This window comes from Erpetoichthys calabaricus, chromosome 12, assembly GCF_900747795.2.
Source record: "Erpetoichthys calabaricus chromosome 12, fErpCal1.3, whole genome shotgun sequence".
In the NCBI taxonomy this organism is placed as follows: Eukaryota; Metazoa; Chordata; class Cladistia; order Polypteriformes; family Polypteridae; genus Erpetoichthys; species Erpetoichthys calabaricus.
The window spans coordinates 35088837-35109812 of NC_041405.2; the positions used below are offsets into that span (position 1 = coordinate 35088837).

The window sequence follows — 20976 nt, forward strand, 5'->3', positions numbered from 1 at the left end:
ACGTCATCAATATGTCTGGCAATTGTATTATTTGAGAGAGGGACTTGGGCTATTTCTTTAAGAGCATCTCATTTACAATGATTTTGCAGGCAGGTAGTATTAATGTATTAGTATCAATGTCTCTGCCACCGTGTGTGGCTGTTTTGATTTGGCGATGAGTTCAGCAACTTGGTAGCTAGCTTTGAGAGCTCTCTCATTCAAGCTGACTGTTTCTCAGTCTGTTCACGAAGCTGAATAACATAGTCTGTTTTCTTGTTTTGAAGTGATAGGTGTTTTGTTTTGGAGATGGCGTTTAAGTTTGCTAGGAACCATGGCACTGTTGGACAGCTTTTCCCTACATACCAAGCATAACGGAATTGGCTTGGTTGGTTCCCCGGTAAAAGTAAATTCAAAGGAAAGATAACCTTCATTGAATTGTCTTGAGCTCACCTTTTTTGCTTTCTTCTGACCACTACTCATACAGTACTAGGGCCTTCATCTGGGTCACAATTTTTTCTAGGACCCAGATTGGATTGTGTACTTTTTCTTTTCAGATTTTTATTCATCGCTATCACTGCTGTCACAGCCGAAGCATCACTAATTCTACTGTTTGAATGGCAACAGGCAGATACACAGATTAATTAGCTATCTGCTGCCACCTAGTGGAAGAGTATTTAATTCTTCTGCCTGTCACCGTCGCGGTGGCCAGACAATTCCCCACATCAGTCAATTCCCCACATTCCCAACTCCCCACAATTACAATTCCCCACATCACAATTCCCCACATTGCAATTCCCCACATTGCAATTCCCCACTTCCACAACTCCCCACATTGGGATAATATGGAGTGCACTGAATTAATAATATAATGAAGGAATTCTAAAATGCAAATAGTAGTAATTAATCTCCAAAAGTTTTATTTCATGACAATTTATTGAAATGCATTACTGATTACAAAATACAAGTAACTGATATACACAAATGAACAAATGAGTTTAATACAAAATATGCTTGGTACAAAATAATGAATTAGATAAGGTCCTATTCCATTTGCTAATAATTCCACTGTACAGGTTTATCTTTACTCCCGACTAGGGTAAGTTCGCTACAGACTATCAAACGTGCAAACTTGGTGCGCGCGACGCGGAGCACGTAGATACGTTGTAAGGCGCGAGAAGAATTTTATTTGATTTATTTCGTGTTTTTATTTTTACACCATAAGTAGAGTCTATTATTTTTGAGAACTTTAATTTTGGTAATTTAAAAAAGATAAAAATCAAAAATGTTAACGTTTTAGCATGTTTTAAGAAAGATTCAAAAAATAATAGAATTCAACTTACCTGTTTCAAATTTTTAAAAGGCAAATTGTATATAAAAATGCATGCTTGGATAATGTATTTTTACATATTTATTAACAAGTAGCGTTTTTTAAATAAAATAATGCTCGATGTGGGGAAACGGAGGGCACGCTTTTGTATCATTATATGGACTGTCTTATATAGTACATTAGTCTATGGTTATAATAAATATTATCCCAATGTGGGGAGTTGTGGACGTGGGGAATTGTGAATTTGGGGAATTGCAATGTGGGGAATTGTGATGTGGGGAATTGTAATTGTGGGGAGTTGGGAATGTGGGGAATTGACTAAGGTGGGGAGTTGTCATGGAACCCACTGTCGCATAGACGAAACGAAGACAAATTATTTGCAGTAAATAAATAATAAATTTTCAGACCAATTAAGTGAAATTGGATAATTTTCCATGGTACACCTGATGATCTCTCATGGCACACTAATGTGCTGCGGCACAGTGGTTGGGAATCGCTGTTGTTGGTGTTTTGCACAACTGCTCACCAGTCTCTTGGTGAATTTTTATGACCACTTCTCCAAGCAAAATTCCTTCAACTGCGAGATGTTTGTGGGCTTTCTTGCATGTATAGCCCATTTGAAATCCTCCACAACATTTCTCGATGACTGCAAGCTGCCCAGGCCCTGAGCCATTAAAGAAACCCCAACCCATATTGTTTCCACCACCATGCTTCAAGTAGATATGAAGTTCTTCTCCTGAAGTGTTGTCATCGGTTTGCACCTAACATGTCTAATATTACTGTGGTCAACCAGCTCTATCCTTGATTCCTCTGTCTAGAGCACATTTTTCCAGAAGGCCTGGTCTTTGCCTGGATGTTCAATGGCAAACTGTACCCTTTTTCCAATGTCATTTTTGGCTAGCAGAGTCTTTTTTTTCCTGTTGCATGCAGGTCAAATTTGTGCAATCACATTCTGATTGTAGATGCATTCACTTTGACACCAGCTTTTGCAAGACTCAACTGCAGATCCTGCAATGATATTTTGGGGTTCTTGGAGACTTGTTTTAGTATCAGTCAGTGACGTCTTGGTCTGAATTTCCTCCTGGACAAATTACCAGTCATTTAAGATCTTTACAGCGGAAAGATTGATTAAAAATATTTTGGCAATCTTTATAAATTCCATGCCAGACACATAGGCATCCACAATGCTCTCTTTTGCGTTTTAAGGAGCTATTTTAATCTTGGCAAGATAACAACACACACATCGATAGCACTTATAACACAAGACCCCAGATATTTGTTGCTTAAATAATACAGGTCCCACTTGCATACTCCCTAAAGAGCTTCTAATCATTGGTGCCCGATCTGAAACACCTGATTCTAAATTTATGGATTTGAAGTGGTGATAAATGTAGGGGTCTACTTACTTTTTCCACATCACAAATCTGCATTTTTGCTAATTTAGATTATGAAAGTGTTTTATGGGTTATTTGTTCAAGTATACAACATTTATCCCCAGGCATTATTTGCAGGAAGATCGAATGTTTGTCTTCTCAGATATGTTAAAAAAGTCAACATCTTCTAAAGGATGTGCTTACTTTTTCTATTGACTATATATAACACTCATAGTCTCTGTGTTTAACATTTGGTGACTCATAAGATTTGACATTACTAGTTTTCCTTGGTTCCCTCTGAAGAGTGGCACCCCAATAATAGTTCAAGCCCAGCTCCACCCTTCACCTTGAGTCAACCCCTGATCATGATTCATGCCACCCCCACATTCATCCCTTTCAGAATGATGATTTACACTAATGAGTTATAGGAGTCGGGGTTGATGAATAAAAATGGCTAAAACTTTAATCTTAATTTTCATCATTTTCATGTTGCGTGTGTGAATATGCTAAAAGTGCTAGATGTTTGCGTCCACTCTTACTTGCTTAAGTCTTTGGAGTGCCTGAACAGAAACACTATGAACCTTAGCGATTTCCTGTCAAATCGAACGTCTCGTGGCTTAGCTCCATCTTTATGCCACTCCCCTTTACAACCCATATCGCCACACCCATCCAGCATCCGACTCCCGGTATGTCAGACGGTGGCACACACCTCATGTCCAGGAGAACCACAAAACGGTGCTTCTAATAGTACTTTGTGCTCAAGTTTAATAATTTACAAACGGGGGGGAAATCATTCAGTTTTGCAAGTATTATAATTTTTCTTTCTTCATTAACATGTTTTTTATGCATTATTTAATTTATGCTACCACTAAACCGACAAATTTCTAAAAAAAAATGTGATGAAAAGTAAAATCAATAAAATCATACGCTGCATCCGATGTTAACAATAATAATATCCCACTTCAGTGTTTCCGACTACAGTACAAAGGACAATGGAGTATTATTAGCTAATCTATCTTTATTTATTTCTTCATCCCAGAAGACCATTACACTTAGTTGTTTGATGATTAATTAAATGTGAGAATGCGAAAGGCGCCAGTCTAGACAGCAGAAGCACGAAGCCCAGTTTGCCGGAAGAGTGGCCGCCCGTTACCGTTATAACGATCGCACGTTTCTGCATTGCACGACGTTCCCTTGCGGCGTGGTCCAAGCAAGTTTTAAAGGGAGGGGAGGGGGCGCGAGCAGGGGGCCGGCCAATGGCGTACGCCTGTGCGTGCTGCTGAGATCCGTGAGGTGGTGCGCTGCGGGGCAGGCAGGCAAGGCAGGCAGGCAGGCAGAGAGTGTCAGAGTGGAGTGGCGCAGCGGAGTTTTTTGGCAACGAGCTAACGGGTCTGCATGGACGTGTCTGTATCAGTGGCTTCTCCTGATCCGAGCACACGGCAGGCTCAGTTAATGCAACGGTGGATTCTTTCAAGGAGACTTTGGCTGCAAAGGGCGAAATCCACATGGCTTTTCTTACAACTTTGAGTCAGGATTGCTACAATTTTCTACGCTGAAGTTTTTTTTTTTCTTTTCGCTTATTTTTTTTAACATTACCTGATAACCGCAAGTTTCTGCCGGATTACCTCCCAATGCCGTGACTTGTGAGTATTCGCACCAATTATAGGTTTCCGGTGTTTTTCTCGATTTATAAAATAATTAGTACTTTTCGCCGCACAGGGAATAAAACAACGAAAGCAGTCCATTCACATGGACGGACACCGCAGACTGTCTGATGAGCCCCCTTTTGTAGTATATTGTAGAAAATACCACATTAAACTAGAAAATACAAATCACACACACGGTCACTGACATACAGACTAGCTACATCGGTAACATATATTTTGTAAAGTGCCTTGCGGTTGTCCACATGACGAATGCGGGCGCTTTATATAAAAATGAAAGCCCGATCTGTAACGGTCCTCCTGGCTCCCTTTGATTTTGGGTTAAACTTTTTGAGCTTTGCTTTTCATGTAACCACTTTCCCCCACATACTCTTATTCCAAAATCGCTCTCATCTTTTAAACCTACGGAGCTTGTTCATCTGCGCGAAAATGTGAACTTTTCATAAGTGGTTAGGAAAAAGATGAACTCCCCCCAAAATGTATAGTGAGCGAAGCATCAATGGAAAAATGTCGTTTATAATTATGGTGTTAACAATTTAAAATGTATGACATTCTTGAGTATGGCACTTTAATACTATTTCATGCAACAGTCAAACTTATATTGTATATCTATTTTTATATACTGCCTTTCACATTAGTAATCTCGGGAACATTGTTCACATTTACAAATGTATATGGCTTAAATGCCAGCTTTAAAAAGAAAAAAAAAGTTGAAATAAATCTATGGATTTCCTTTTTAGCCCAAATTAGTTTTTTTTAACTGGTTTTCAGACAGTTGGTGTGTAATTGGTAACTCTGCTAACCTAATTCAGGTTGATGGAGATCTGATATTATCTTGGCAGCATTATATGCAAGGCTGGAAACCACACATAAATGTAGCAGCTGCCATCCTTCTATTCCCTGGACTACATCCTCTATATATTTGGCCCTTGTCTTGTGTAAATGACTTTACTGTGGTGGTAAAAACAAAAAAGTACAATATACAAGGTTCACTTAAGTCATAGATTGAGTAGAATATAACCACTTTCAATCTGTGATTTCTGTTCATGTAAATATTGGCAATATTTACATTTCCACCAGGCAAAGTATTAAATGTATTGTTTACCTCCCAAATGATTATTTCAGAGGTCTTATATCTCCCTTGCTGTTCAGCATGTCTCTAGAGTTTGATGTTGATTTCTCCTTAATGCACAGAGTGACTGAGTCTATTTGCTATATTATTTGTAAATAAAATGAAGATTTTATTCTGGAACAGCTCATGAGCAAGCAAAGGGACCTGTATTACAAAAGAAAAAAACCTTATTAATACTCAGGCGGAAATCCAAAGTAATTTTATACAGTGTAAGATTTTCCAATAATTGTTGTTTAACTGGCAAACCGTTGTTTAAATATATAATTATTATACAGATCTACTTGCTCAAAGGTGGGCCATACTGGGCTGCAGGTCTTCGTTGTATCCAAAACAATAATCACAGGCTAATTCTAAGATGTTATTCAAACCCCACTGCTACTCCGTCTCCTTGTGTTTTTATTTCAATGATTTCGAATTAACCCAGATGTAAGAAACTTTGCAAAAGTCTATGCTAATGCTGCAGAATGCTGGTCCAGGGGTTGCATTTTCTTTGAATTAGTCATCTGTTTGGGTGCTGCTGTTTGTCTAGTAAGCAAGCAGTTTTTGTTGAATTGGCTTAGGTATTTGTGACAGTATCGTTCATTTGCAGGGCTTACCCACCTGCCGGCTTATTTCTGGGGCACATGGAGATGGTTTCAATTATGGCAGTACTGCACAGAAGTGGAAACCAATGGGATCAGGCAGTATAGACTCCTAAATTGTTAAATTAGATAGTATAACAAGCAAAGGTGTAAAAAAACAAATATGGACCTAAAATTCTAGATTAAAACTTGGGTGTACAAATGTAACTGAAAAAGAGAGCCCAAACTGCAGGCTCATTTAGAAGTCTGTCATTGTTCAACCCGCTATATCCTAACACAGGGTCTCACACACAAACACACACCAAGCACACACTAGGGACAATTTAGGATCGCCAATGCACCTAACCTGCATGTCTTTGGACTGTGGGAGGAAACTGGAGTACCCAGAAGAAACCCATACAGACAATGGGAGAACATGCAAACTCCACGCAGGGAGGACCTGGGAAGCGAACCCGGGTCTCCTTACTGCGAGGCAGCAATGCTACCACTGCTGCCCCTCATTTAGAAGTTTCGATGTAAAACCTTGAAATTAAAAGTTTGTCCAAACACAAGTTACTTTCTAATTAAGAGAGTGGTTGCAGTGTAAAAACTGCCCCCACTGTAGCCTTTTCAGGTGTGGCTTTGTTTAAACAGAACTGTTTTGTATCTCATACATACAGATCATTAGAAAAAAAAATTAATGCATAAACATATGAAAGTTGTATACCACTAGTCATTGTGCCAAAATGTAAGGTAGTCAAAACAACTGGAGAAATCATTTTCAGTTGCCAGATTTGTTTGCCAAATGTATATGTTTTGAGTCCAATAGCAATAAAAAAAAAAATCAGTTTTGCTGAAATATTACATTTTCAAATACACAGAATTATTTTTTTGTTAGTGTGGCAAAAACATCCCGTACATGATTCTTAAGTAGAAGTACCCATCTATTACTTACCTGTTTGGCTCAGCAAACTACATTGATATGTTTGGATAATTAAGTTTGCTTGGAATGGAAGTCAGAGATCATTTCTGGTACTCAAGGTGTATGAACGCCACAAGTACAAGGGCTTACTACCAACTGTTGATTTCTTAAATCTTGTTGAATTATCATAGTTCCTAAGGACAGTTTGTAGTGCAGAAACAGTGACTTGTGCTGTAAGTTCAGTTTTGAGACCTAAAGTGGCCTCATATTCTTAAAAAGTCAGGCTTTAAATACAAAGGCATGCATTTCAGTCTTTGGTTGTAGTGCTAAGAACGGATGCCTCACGTTTCCAGAGACCTGGCATTAATTCCTTGCTTGGTTAGTTTTTTTATGGACCTTTCACATTCTTTTGTCTGTGTGGATTTTCTCCAGTTTTCTTAGTTCCTTCCACATCCTAAAGTTGTACATGATAGTTGAATATTTGGTGACATGCTATGAGTGAGCCAGTGTGATTCGTAATTATACTCCGTGATGAATCACCATTATTTTATGCATTGTTGTCATCTTGTACCCCATGCTGCTGAGATAGGTTCTGCCTTATCAGCACATCACCTGTTTAATAAGTTCAAGTATAAGTTATCAAATGCACATATAAGATTTGGGGTAAGATAGGGTTGCATACTAAAAAATAATTGTCAAACACAGGAAAGAACATCAGCTTACACAGGTTCCAAACTAATTTCTGTCTAACCGGGTGTGTTTACATACATTGCATCAAAAAACGTGACTTTGGAAAGTTGTTTTTATCCCATCACATATTCTATGTACATTGTTGTGCTGAAACATTTACTACAAAGCAGTACTAAGTGGAGAAAAAAAATTTAATCTGACTCCACTCAAAATATAAGCATAAAACAACATAGGCCTTAATGTGGAATAATAATGCAAGACCCAAATGACGTGAAAATTGGACATTAATTTTGTTAATGTGTATATTTGTGTATATGTAAGGAGGGATGTTTTGCACAGGCAGCGCTCCAGCTCAATCTGTCCCAAGACTCTGCTATCAAAAAAGTGCCCTGCCAGCAGTTATTCTACTCTGTGTTCTTGATTTTGACTCCACTTGCTTACCTGTGACAGGCTGACAGGAAATGCAAGACTAAAAAAAGAAGCAGACGTACACGCAGGCTTCATAATATGACAAAAATACTTTTTGAAAAATGTCAGCAAGTAAATAATTTAATTTCAAAACTATCCAATTCAAAAAGTCCACTTGTTTTTAAAAAAAAAAAAAAAAAAAAAAAAAAACTTTTTTTGCTTTTGCTTTGTCAATGCATATATGTATGTGTGTATTTTTTCTTCAATTGGAGAGAAAACTGGGAAGCTCCTTTGCTGTCCGGTCAGAGCAGGATGATTCCACGCACTCCTATAACAAATACTTCCAGGCATTGTATTGTATTTTAACCCTTGCAATCCAGTAATGTCTGCTGTTGGGAGATTTGCTTTTCCATAGTACTGTAATTTGACAGAATGCAAGAACAATCAAATCAAACTTAACATTTCCTACTCATTCCTACTCACCTGAATATAAAAAATCAAAATGTAATAGCTGATCACTTACCACAACCCACATTCTGGAAGATGCAGCAAATTATTAAACTATATTCCTTTGATCATGCATCAGTGTCTGTAGAGGATATACTGTACATATGTTGGTGGCACTACACTTCTCTTGAGTATACATTAGCAATCAGGCCAGTTTTATTATTTTACATTTGCCTTTGTCCAAGCTGGCTTGCAAGTTCAGGATGTGGTCCATCTGTCTAGAGCTATTTTGTATGGTTGGGGCACAAACAGGTAGGTGCACTGTCATGCAGTGAGTCATTAGAAAACATTCAGTCGGCCACCTTATGTTTAGAGTCCGGTGCATTAGCCACTACACCAAATTAGAAGAAAGTATAGTATATTATTATAAACTGAAATTATAAATAAATTTTTAAAAAACTGGGAAACTATTGCATTATTTCTGTTTTTGTTTTAAATGAGAGGTGCACTATTAGCTACATATAGTTGGATTGTAGAGATACAGAGAGAGCGGCATATACCTGGGTTTGAGTTTTCAACAAGGTAACTGCATGTGTAGAGTGTTCATACTAACCCCTTTTCTGGTGGATATCTTTAGGGTGGGGGTCGCCAACCTTTTTTCCCCTAAGAGCTACTTTTACAAAATGAAAATGGCCGAGAGCTACTCATGTTTTCTAACGTTTATATTCTCATAGCTTATTTCCACCTAAACAAACTGAATAAGCTTGTTTTGCCTGATCATTTACAAAATGTTGGTGTCTACAACTCATATTTTGCATTAAAACATCACAAAAAATGTTTAGTTCACCTGCAAGTGGATTTTATACGTTTGTATGCATTTTCTAGTGTATCTCATACTATTGAATTAAAACATAACAATGCAATTCCAAATACAAAGATATTCCTTATTCATTTGTCATTTTGTTCCATGTCACTGTTTCACTTCACAAGAGAATTCACATGTCCAGTTTCATGTGTGATGTGTTTTTTTAGTTAGTGAGATGACTGGCACTGCATGGAGTCAACAAGAGAGGTGTATGGTGGAGTGTAGCCACTTAGGTTCACTCTTATTGAGTCATTTAAATGTTCATCTCACAGTCTTGTTCTGAACTTTGATTTCATGACATTCATGTCAGACTCACAGAGGTATGTAGATCCAAACAAAGCAGACATTTTCAGAGCTGCTTGGTGAAGATTCTTATAGTTATCTGGCTCTGCTAAGCTACAGAAATGCTGAGAATGCTGTAGAGACTTTAACTGCACGTTATTTTGAAGGTTTACTAATATATAATATATAAAATCCAATGTCTGTCTGTCTGTATGTTTGTCTGCTTTTCACGCGAGAACTGCTTAATGGATTTAGATCGGGTTTCTTTTCTATAATTTGCTTGACCATTCTGGTTGATTTTGCGACTTCTCTCATTTCGCTATGTATCATAGTTTGCTTGCGGTACCGATTTATTTGCGCAAATCTGAGAAACACGCAGCAGGCCAAGGGGAGGGGCCTTCCTCACTCACTCGGCAGCTTCGGGGCGTGTTCCTTAACTCCGCTTAGCTAGCGAACTAGAGAACAATTGAATTCAACTTGATATTTAAAATAAAATGTTACTTAGGTCTTGATGAGTTTGATTCTGGATATTCTCTTAAGTGTATGCCACATTAAAAATATAGATTGCAATTCAGATTGTGGATCATGATTTTGTGTTAAAAGGATCGTGATATGATTTTTTGGAAAGATCGCCCACCCCTATTTTGACTAATCAAATTTTCAAATTTATGTAGGATTCATTAACCCTTTGGCAAGCTACTTGGAAAGGGGTTACAAGCTACTGGTAGCTTGCGAGCGATGTGTAGGAGACCCCTGCTTTAGGGTAAATAAAAGGATGATTGTAGAAAGAGTCCAGCTCCTTCAAGTAGTTCATTTTTCAGTCAGGTTTATTTCAGTGCTAAAATACAGTACAACATTCAGTGATTTTCTTTATGGGTACCCCACACATGAATTATGTAGTGGCAACTTGTTTCTATTGCTCTTCTTTGTAGCTTCATGCATTTAATTGGTAAGACTGTGAAGTCCATACTTTCCTTCAGATCGTATCCCACCCATATTTTTGCAGTATTTGTTCAGCTGTATGCTTTATGGCTGAGAAAAGTTGAAGGAGAGGTGTTCCTCCTTTTGTATTTGTGTCTACTTTGACAGCATAACCTGAAACCGTAGCTTTAAAATTCAATTTCTGTGAGGAACCACGGTCTCATATTCTAAGAATGAAGAAATGACCCATCCATTCACTAGTGAACCTGCTTTTATCTGTTTCAGGGCCATAGGGTGGAGCCTATCCTGGCAGTACTGGGAGCAAGACAAGGACCAACCCTGCGCATGGCTTCAGTCTACTGAAACCAGAAAATATATTTTCTCTATATTATAAGATAGAAATTGTATTTACCAAAAAGTGTTTTTAGGAACAAGGCAAATTAAGTTGCTAATTCCTTTTGTATTGACAGTTATATTTTTTGTTACAGCAGCTTTGGATACTTCAGTCAAATTCTGGCAGAATAATATACATTGAACTGCCTACTAAGGTTTTTGCCATGATGTTTTCTTTCAGTGGTGGTCTTATGTAATGCCTAATTAGTTTGCACATCCACAATGTTTTGGTACAAGTTGTTGTATTTATTTAACATGCCTGTCCTGTCATTTTCTGAACCCAGTTATTTTAATACAGGGCCACAAGGAGTTGGAATCTATCCCTGTAATGCCGCTCATTGCGTAAACCAGGACTTTATAAAATTGCCAGTTCTTCACATAGCACACAGATTCAAATGCTCACACTCATTAATACCTGAGTAATTAACAAAAGCAGTATGTTTTTGGGGTATGAGGAGGAAAAAAACCTGGAATACCCAGAGAAAATGGTATATCCATGGGGGAAACATTTAAATTATATACAGAGAATGACTGGGCATTGGTCTGTACCCAGGACTGCATTGCTGTAATTCAAAAGTGCTGTCAGTTTTGTCACTCTTAATTCACACCATTTACTAATAGTTGGTTTGTTGTCATTCTTGCATTTCGGTTACTGTATGTATAGTACCATATAAATAGAACATATGGGTAATTTTATATAGATGCCTTTAACTCTATTCTAGCCAGCTTTGAAAGTAAATGAGCAGCATTCTCACTCTGTCTTTATAACATCGTTGTACAGATGTAATTTCTTTGTCAGTCTTGTTCCAACCTGTATTTTAGGGTGGTTCATCACATCTGATTAGATAAGAGTGATTCCTTTTATTGGCTAACTAAAAAGATTACAATTTGCAGGCTCTCAGGCAAGATGTAAAGAAAGGGCCTGAGTTGCCTCGAAAGCTTACATATTGTAATCTTTTTAGTTAGCCAATAAAAGGTGTTATTTTGTTTGACTTCTCATTACATTCATAATGGCTAACACGGTACAACACCCAAGTACTAACAGTGATTGAAAGAGGTGGGCAAAAGTTTGTCCTTTCCTGCTGTTGGGTGGTAAAAGCTTTAAGTCTGCCTATTGTTTTATGGACTGTTTTAATTAAAACATGTTTTAGAGTTGAGATCTTGCCTCTGCCTTTTGCTTCTGTTATTAGCTTTGGTTTTCCTTGACCTTTAATTTCATTACGTAGGTGTTAAAAAAAGATGAACTTTATTAAACTGTACTAAAGGCTGCTTGCTGCTGTCTAAAATACATGAATGGCACGTGTTTCAAAAGCCAACAACAGCAAAAGTTGCTTCATCAGGTTTAACCATTAAACAAATATTTCATTGTGGAAGTTCATATTTTAATTGTATTTCATAAAAAGGAGGTGGAAATTGTGGTGAAATGGTTGTTAGCTTTTCTGCCTTATGAATCCAGATTCCACGGTTGAAATCCTGTGCTTAGTTTTTTTCCATGTGGAGTTTGCTCATTTTGTATGGGTTTTCCTCCAGATATTGTCATATCCCTATAAGCTCATATGTCAGATAATTGTACGTGTTTGTAAATAACCCTGTTTGAGTAACTTTGTGTGTGTAAGGCTGGATCCTATGGTGGACTGGTACCCTGCCTCCTAACTCTTGCCAAGTTCGACCACATAGGCTCCTCCATTACTGTGACCCGTAATTAAACCAGAGTATGAACGAAATAAAAACAGCCTTGCATATTCAGACACAAAATGGACATTTTTACTTTATAGACTATCTAATTCAAGATGGCGGAGTGGTGGCTCTGAGGCTAGGGATCTGCACTGGCAATCGAAAGCTTGCCAGTTCGAATCCTATAAATGCCAAAACTCTGCTTTGTTGGGCCCTTGAGCAAGGCCCTTAACCTGCAATTGCTCCGTCCTGGGTGTGACGTTAATCTGCATCCATCCCTGCATGTTGGCCCTCCAGCCTGCAGGCAAAAACTTGGGGGTTGGTGGCAGAATTGGCACTCCAGCCACCATAAAAAAATCTCACACTGTTAAACTCCATCTGAACTGGTGCTGAGGTATCACCCATTGCATGGCTGCACTTGGGTCCTAATCTGGGTCCTAAATTGGTTTGTCGTGTGGTGGGTGCGGCAATGCACTCTATCAGCGAGTGCTCCTAACCTCTTTCTCTCTCTCTCTCTCTCATTCAAGATCTAAAGCATCAGATACATGTAAATAAAACAGACCTGGACATTTATCTCACACAGGACCAATTTGGAATCAGAAGATATCTTAACCTTTCTGCCTTTGAGGATGTGGGTTGAAAACATAAGTTAACCCACACACTATATGGAGAAAACATGCCAATGCTATAGCGGTATCAGAAAAGAGGGCAATAAGTGCTTACATTTCAAGATGTCCTGAAAAAAACTACAATAGCAGAACTGTGCTTATCAGATTCATAGATTTATTTCCTCTCACTCCATCTATTTTTCTTGCTGTACAATCTAGGCAGAAGCACTGGTGTGGCTTGCCAGTAGATACCCACAGGATATCTGGATTATTTCTGAAAAATTACAGGCAGTACAAAGGCTTATGAATTAAGATGTGGAAGTAACATCTGGCAACTAACATCAAACAAGTGGTTATGATTAATGCAGGGAAATGGCAGTGGTGCCCTTATAAGGATCTAAATAGGACAACATCAGTTCGAAGTTTATTTTACTATGATATTGCCTGATTGAGACTTATTTGAAGGTTGATAACATACAAATCATGCAATACCCCAAGGCTGACAGATCAGAAATCCAGGGTTTAAATGTCATGCCTGTTCATGATCTGTGTTCATTGTTTTTCTCTGTGCCTACATGTCTCTTTCATCCAATATGAATAAGTCTGGCTGTGTGCCTGAGCATGACCTGTTTATAACTGTTGTAATGTCTAGTGTTGGTTTCTTCCTTACACCTTCGGATTTGAAAAACCTATATAATAGATCAAACGATGTATAAAAATAGATGTAGTACTAGGGTGTTGTACCATGTTAGCCATTATGAATGTAGTGAAAAATCACCACTCAAGTCACACTCAGTATCTTCATTAATTCATTTTGCAGTCCATGCTAAGGTTTACAGAACTTTGCTCTGAATTGGTAAATATGAAGACAGCAGCCTTAATTTTCCATCTTTCTTACTCATGAAACTCCAGTCCTTAGTAGTTAGGGTTGTGTAGTACTAGAGTGTTGCACCATGTTAGATATTGTGAAATGTAGTGAGAAGTCAAGCAAAATTACACCATTTTTTGGCTAACTAAAAAGATCACAATATGAAAGGTTCAAATTGATTACATCTTGCCTGAAGAAGGGGCCTGAGTTGCCTCGAAAGCTTGCATATTGTAATCTTTTTAGTTATCCAATAAAAGGTGTCATTTTGCTTGACTTTTCACTAAAAATAGATGTGATATTTAAGTTGTTAAATAATGTACAACTGACAAACGCAGTATAGAGTCAGCTAATCATTGTGTTTGTTATTGCACAGTAGCTTTCAGAAATGATTATGGATCCCACCCTTAGTTCTGGGGAGGCATCAGTGGCAATCAGTAACCACCCCAGTTTCCACTATACAGTTAACACAATACGCAGACAGCTTGACATGCTCACGTGAAGAAGGTAAGTGTAATAATTTATTTGGCGGCAGTGGTGCAAGTGCTGGCAGTGTGGTGTTGTCCTGGATAGTGGGCAAATCTTCTGCTCCCTAGTGGGTTTTCAAGACACACTGCTAACATGTAATCACGCCCCATTGGAGTCTGCCAAAATCTGCAGGGTCAGTTATGCAGTCTTGACTTGCAGCAATGCTAGTAATACAAATAAGCACATAAAACTCCAAACTCCTTTTTTAACTGAATTTCAAATAATTTTAATCTAGATACTTTTAATTTATAAATGAGGTAAGTTAGTTTTGATGCAGATTAATATGTAGCAGCCAACCCTGGTACTGAAGCATAGTACATTAAGGTATTTACTTTGTCACCATTTTCAATCATTTCGTAACTGAATATTATTACTGGCATGTGCACCTGTACAATAAGGCCGGTCACAAGTAAGCCACTAGATGAGTTGAGTGGTACAAGCTGCTGCTTGTACAGCGGTAAACCTAAAAAGTAAAGCCAGTTTTAAACTTATGTGATAACTGCAATGGATATAATCTGACGTAACAGAAAAGGTTTGTGATGGTTTATTGGTAGTTCAAACATGCACAGCACAACACTCTGCTGTTAGTCTAGTTGAAGCCAAGGTCAAATGAACATGGATGCTCCACTATGGGATTGCACCATTGTTGAACAATGCACTGTAGTGAGATTTCCTTGAGCAGAGGAAGTGTAATCTTCTGAATTTCAATTAAGGATGTTGGCTTGTGCAGATCAGAAAGCTCTTTGGCACCTGTCTTGCACAAACATTTCACCGTGCAGTCATCATGCATCCTGCAGTCGTCAGGCAGTGTTGCATGTGTAGATTCATAGGTGATATCCAAATGTGCAGCAACAGTGTAATCAATGAGTCTTCAATGAAGTCATTCACCATGTCGATGTGGGCTTGTGGACACAATGTTGGTGCTCAACTAGATCATGTTCTTTTTTCACTTTAAATCTTTCTGCCACTTCTTAAAACTTTTCATTGAGTCATGCTGTTTTCACTTCCATACTAGACAATGTCTTTCGGTGAATTTCAGAAGGATTCACTTCCTTTTCCTGAAGAAATCTTACTACAGCACATTGTTAAACAGTGGTGCCATCCCACTGCGAAGCATCCATGTTCATTTGACTTTGGCTTCAATTAGACTAATGGCAGAGCACTGTGCTGTGTGTGTTCATACTACCCATAAGCCATCGCTATTGTGTTGTCTTGTGTCAGCTTCTGCCCATTGTGCATACTGTGTAATTATTGAAATTGCCTTTACGTTTTGATCTACTCTCGTAATTCCCAGTTTCCTAAGAACACTTCTCAGTCACGACACCTCAGGGAGTACAACTGGTGAGGGGGAGAGGTGACACTGAATAATACCTCAGCCAAGACAAGCACGTCTTTACTGAGGGATCAATTGTCAGTTAGTTGTACCAGGCCTTTTTCAGCTCTCTGAGGTACTGCAAAACTAGGATGTTTTAGCATAAAGTCCACATGTTGTGCATGGCCATGGTCCAGTTTAGGTTAAATTTGTTCAATAATTTGTGTGTTTTTTTTTTTTTAATTTAAAGTATAGCAATAGTGCTTCACTCTCTTTTTATTGCTTATTTATAGAAAAACATTTCTAATGTATCATGTTAATGTTTACCTCTTGTGTAAGTCATTTTGGACAAAAGCGTCTGCCAAACAAATAAATGTAAATGTAGTGTGAATGTAGGAATATTTTCAATTAATGGAGATCTGAAGCCTCTCTGAGCATATACAGTAAACAAATGAAACACAACATGTTAACAATTGTTGAGGTGGCTAAGGAAAAATCCTGTTTAATTGTCACCGGCAAGTGAAGTAATGAGGTTTCTAATTTGGTCACACTAGAGTGCTGTCTTCAGTCAGTGCTCATGTCTTTTGACAAAGTATAGCGATTGTCTTGGTAGCTATAAATTTCTGGAGACTAGAAGGGAAGGTGCTGGAGTGGAAACAGAGGTGTTCTTCTAGGCCAGTATTTTCATGACTGCAAGAAAAACAAATTACTCAGTAAGGTGGGTGCAACCACATTTTCCCAATTGTTACCAGAAAATCAGTCCTCAAAAGGCTCATGATTTTCAAAAATGTTAACTGTTGCCACTACCTGAAGAAATATTCATGAAAGATTAGCAGAGAAGCATTTATTTGTTTAATGATGCTAACCATAGGAAGACAAAACGGCTGTATAAGTAAAAGGTCCATTAAAAATTTTGAAGGGCTATCATACAGTACGCTAAAAATCCTTTATTCTTGAAGTGGCTTAATTCAGATCAGGGTCATTGCCTATCCCAACAGTATTGGATTTGTTAATAGTAATTATGGTGCCTCTAAACAATATAACCATTGCCACTTTGAATCTGTGCACTATATAAGAGAATCTCATAAAATGTTAAACTACACTTTGTTACTTAACAATGGATGGGTGTTTGAATTTTATTGCAGTGATTGGTGCGTTGAAAATGTAGGCAGTGCATCAATTACCTAACAAATTCATTTTTGGACCAATGTGCTTGTGCTTGTTGACTTTTGCCATAATTACATCATTACATTTACGTGGTTCTTTCAACTAATCCTTAACATGAAGAGTACAGCATACTTCAGAAATTGTTTTTTAGATAACTGTTTTTGCCTGTATGGTGGGATTGTTGCTGTGTAAGGCCAACGTCTGTCCTTTTACTACTGCATTTAGTATATCAGGAAGATGACCTAGAATATCAAAATTTCATTATTTGGTAACTTGCTGAAAAGAGCATAATTTTTCTTATAGAACCCTATAAGCCCGAAATGCCCCTATCGATAGAAACCAGAAGACAGCAGGCCTGTTCACTGAGGTATTGAAAGCAACAAGGACTCCGAAAAGACCTCCATTAACCTTCCACATAGGGATCACTGCAGCACTCACTGGCCTTCACATCACATGTTAGTGGTTTAAGAATTCAGTTTTCCTTATGTGTTTTTACAAAAATGATAAAAGTTTGAATTAGTGTAAGCCGCCCTAATTTGGGGTGTTTTATGAGAAATATAATTGCTTCAAAGAGGTAGAATTACATAATAAACAAGAATATTTGAGTCAAATATCTGAAACATTAAAATGTGTGCTTCAGTTTAAACTTTTAAAATCTAAATGTTCTTGATTGTAGTAGAAATTTGTCATTTTTCACCCTCTGATAGAGGATCGTAGAGAGCTAATTCCCTAGTAAAAGATCAAAAAGAACATCCTGTTTATAAACGTCGACTTTGAAATAGTCTAAAACAGGGGCGCCCACACTTTTTCGGCTTGTGAGCTACTTTTAAAATGACCAGGTCGAAATGATCTACCTACAGTACATTAAAAATGCTATATAGATATAGATATATAGATATATATAGATAGATATATATATATATATATATATAGATATATAGATATATATAGATAGATATATATATATAGATATATATAGATATAGATATAGATATATATATATATATAGATATATATACACTGAGTATACTTTATACATAAAATATATGTTGTCGTACCTTGCATAACTGAATAACCCTTATGGCACAATAACAATTCAATACATTTATGGTCACTACAGTATTTGGATTTAATAATCTTCATGTGGGAATGTGGGAAAAGGCTGACTCGCATAAATAATTAGAGCCAAATAATGCAGTCAAGGAGGCAGCACATTTCCTCATGTTTGGGTACTTTTCCTCTGAGTAAGTTCCAAAACTGCCATGAGCCCCATACTTCAGCTGAATGTCATCCTGTAGTGTCAAAATTTCATCTTCCACTGTAGAGGAGTTTTAGATGAAACAGTGTTGCAATTTTTGATGTGGGTGAATCACCCTCAACATCTTCTGTAAATGGATAGCACTTAAATGTAGCGATTGGCTCAAGTAAAGCTGAGTCTTGGAACCGTCTGTAAAAGTCTGACAGACAATTTTCAATCTGCTCTGTGTGGTGTATGCTGTCAAGTTGCGCACACGCCTTCCATTGCGTCTCCAGCTCTGACGCGAGGTTTTGGATGTTCCCCAAATCAAGGCACTGCAACTTTGAGGACAGATGTTGCATTTTTCGTTTGAAAGCATTAACTGAGCTAATTATATTGACCATGGTTTTGTCTTTTCCTTGCAGCTGTAAATTAAGCTCATTCAACATGTTGGTCAGATCAGAAAAAAAAAGTCTAGCAGCCATTGATCGTTATTAAGTTGCTTGTATTCTGCATGTTTAATGACAAGGAGAAACTCCTTTTTCTCCGGCCAGGGGTCTCGAAATCTCAGCTGGAATTTCTCCCTAGCCATCTGCCTCAACGAAGGCCTCTTTTATCATCTCTCTATCTTGGAAGGACTTCTTATGCTTAATGATCGAGTGACTCACCCGGAACGATGCTTCGGTGTGTCTGCCTTTGCTTTTGAATTCAGCCGAGTGAAAAATGACGGCTGTCTGATTAACAGCGATTTTAGTTCCCTCTCCTTTCTCTTTCTCTGATCGCTTTTTGGAAGGAAGTCAGTTTCGTAGTTTTTATGAACAGTTCGAAAGTGCCTTTCCACATTTTCCTTCTTTGGAATAGCAATAATAGATCAGACAAACGCGCTTCGATTGTGACATTGTGTGAGAAAAAAATCCTCTGTCAATTCCACATCCAGCCCATACCCTCCCCCACTTAAACAATTTTTTTTTAAATCCCTTCTTTAGTTGATACAAATTGGAAGGCTAACTAGATCACTTAGATAGCTGGAGTTTTCCAGTAGCTCGCGCGTTTCATCATGCGTGCGGGATTACCAGTGTGTTAGAAGAAAAGAGATCTCAGACTGGCTGCCCTGTATATCAATCAAGTGGCAAATGCCATACAGAGGATATATGATAGAGTAACATTTAAAAAAAATTTTTGAATGCAATGCGATCTACCTGCACTACCTTTCCGATCTATCGGTCGATTGTGATCGACGTATTGGGCACCCCTGGTCTAAAACAATACCCCACATGCATATGCTTGTAATTTTGTTCTTTTTAACCTTGTGGAAGTGGGTCTTAGAGGGCTAGGACAACCAGTAATGAGTCAAATATCAAAAATATTATCATTTTTTTTGATCAGCAGCCTCTAAATAGCATAAAAAATGTCCCCTTGGGATTAATAAAGTATCTATCTATCTAAAACAACACTCCCACATGCCTATATTGCCAATCCCTATTTTTTCGAAGTTGTCTGAAAAGGAATAAATTTGGCCCACTTCCCAAAACCCCCACCCCGTATCTCATTAGGGGATGAACTCCTGTGGTTGGTAAATGAGGAATACACAATTTCAAGACCTTCTGAACATTTTTCCTGAAGATGGGTCTGGAGAACTAAAAATAGGCAGGAACCCAAAAAGCTTGACATCAAGTCATTTGTACGTAATTGTTGGGAACGCAACATGTTCAATATAATTTGTTTTTAGTTTTATTGATTAATATATTGCCATTTGGGTAGTAAAATGCACTACCAATAAAACAAAATCAAAATGCAGTTCTTTGCATCAGATGGTTATTTTATGATGCTACAGATAACATTCTGTAGTAAATTTTGCTTTTTCAAATCCAATTTTTACTTTATTAGATGTTCTTATCATTTGGATTATGGATGCAAAATGTTAAACAGTTGTTCTTATAATTCTATCAATAGTTACCGTATATACTCAAGTATAAGCTGACCCGAATATAAGCCGAGGTACCTAATTTTACCTACAAAAACTGGAAAAACGTATTGACTCAAGTATAAGCCTAGGGTGGGAAATGCAGCAGCTACTAGTAAGTTTCAATAATCAAAATAAATACCAATAAAATTACCATACATTAATTGAGGCATCAGTAGGTTAAATGTTTTTGAGTATTTATTTCTAAGAAAAACAGTAAACTAGCTCTGTAAGTGGAGAAGAGGGTCAACAACATCAACAAAAACAATATGGTATCTCGCTCGCGCGCTCTCTCTCTCTGTCGAGCGCGTGTGTGTGTGTGTGCGCCTCTCTCTCTCGCTCGCGTGTGTGTACTGTACACTCCAGCTTTCTGTCGGGTTGGTGGGGGCAACGGGACCTGACTCAAATATAAGCAGAGGGTGACATTTTTCAGCACATTTTGGATGCTGAAAAACTCGGCTTATATTCAAGTATATACAGTAAATCCAAATCTGTGTGCCTTAAATGGGTCGACACCATGAACAGGCTCTTTTACTTAGTGCTACCAAGTTAGGCTTCGGCAACCCTTGAGTGGGTTACGAAAATGCATGGATGGGCTGAATGGTTGAATATAATGCAGAATTAAATGAAATGTAGCCTGTTACAAAGTACTGTATGTA

General features: G+C 37.8%; 1 protein-coding gene across 2 annotated transcripts in view; it reads left to right on the forward strand.

The window, feature by feature from the left end:
• The window catches only part of LOC114662072 (uncharacterized), a 131604-nt gene that overhangs the window by 81749 nt on the left and 28879 nt on the right, over positions 1 to 20976 (forward strand). Inside the window, exon 1 of one of the 2 annotated variants that reach the window (XM_028815391.2) lies at positions 4004 to 4322. The exons of the other annotated variant lie outside the window; for it this stretch is intronic. The gene's annotated coding sequence lies outside the window, so the exon portion shown is untranslated. Of the gene's footprint in view, positions 1 to 4003; positions 4323 to 20976 lie in introns of those variants that run through there. 2 annotated transcript variants of the gene reach the window in all.